The sequence below is a fragment of the Dasypus novemcinctus genome, chromosome 14 (assembly GCF_030445035.2).
Source record: "Dasypus novemcinctus isolate mDasNov1 chromosome 14, mDasNov1.1.hap2, whole genome shotgun sequence".
Classification (NCBI taxonomy): Eukaryota; Metazoa; Chordata; class Mammalia; order Cingulata; family Dasypodidae; genus Dasypus; species Dasypus novemcinctus.
Window position 1 is genome coordinate 11,879,041 of NC_080686.1, and position 1,207 is coordinate 11,880,247.

Below are 1,207 nucleotides of genomic sequence, written 5' to 3' on the forward strand. Positions count from 1 at the left end.
ACAACTATCCTAATACTTTCTACTTTTAACCAATTTTTGTGGTAATAAAATTTGTTAAATTCTAGTCTGAGATTATCTCAACAAGTAGTTATAGCTTTTAATATACACACTATTTTGAACTTACTATTGAAATAATGTAAAGTCTATATATAACTCTATCACATTTGTTAAAAAACTTCTTATTCCTTGTACAGTTAAATTGCCAAAAGTGGAAAAGAATGAAAACAGTGTTCTCTGTGAAACAGTGATGGAATGGGTACTTAAGTTTACTGCTGGAGAGAGTATAAATTAATATAATCTTTCTTTAGGGCAACTTGTTAATATTTGCCAAAAACTTTTAAAGATTGGCATATGTTTTGATCAAGCAATTCCAATTTAAGAATTATCCTGCAGAAATCTCAAATTCCTAGAACTAATTAACAAATTCATCAAGGCCATAAATTTGAGGTCAACATACAAAAATAATTGTATTTCTATGTACCAGGAATGAACATGTAGAAACTTAAAAATATTATGCCATTTATAGTTACTCAAAAATTCAAATACTTAGGTGTTAAAACATGGACAGGCTGAAAAATGATCATGAAAGAAATAAAAAATTTAAACAAATGAAAAACATCCAAGTTATTGATTGAAATACTCAACCACATAGTAAAGTTCTCAATTCTCCCAAAATTTATATTCATATTTAATATAATTTAGGTTATTATCCCAACAAGATTTTTAAAAATGTAAACAAGAAAATTCTAAAATATATATGGAAAGTCAAGGAAATAGAATAGTTTAACCTATTTTGAAAAAGAATAATGTGGGATAATGCAGTCTAACTGATTTCAAGACTTATTATGGATTTCCTAGGATCAAGCCTGGAAAATGGCTAGTATTCTACCAGCTTTGGAAATGGGAGGGAAAACAAGCCCAGTAGAGATGCACATTCCATTCCCAGTTTACTCAGTAGCTGGTGATTGGAAGATACCCTGCGACAGCGTTCAAGAAAAGAAAAAACAAAAAAGACACTATGTAGCTATAGTAATGAATACTTTGCAATATTAGTGAGGAATAATCATATAGACTACTAGAATAGAATAGAGAGCTCTGGCATAGTCCCACATGAGCTCAGCTAACTTATCTTGACAAAGGCTCCAGAGCAATTCCATATTAAACAGACTTTTCAACAAAAGTTCTGGAACAGCTGCATATCCTTAGG

The 1,207-nt window shown here is 30.2% G+C and overlaps 1 non-coding gene across 1 annotated transcript; it reads left to right on the forward strand.

Moving 5' to 3' along the window:
• Nucleotides 1-848: 848 nt before the first annotated feature.
• On the forward strand, nt 849-988 carry LOC111764648 (small nucleolar RNA SNORA7). Its single transcript, XR_002797214.1, has one exon. It is a non-coding gene; the product is annotated as a small nucleolar RNA SNORA7 (small nucleolar RNA).
• Nucleotides 989-1,207: the final 219 nt, after the last annotated feature.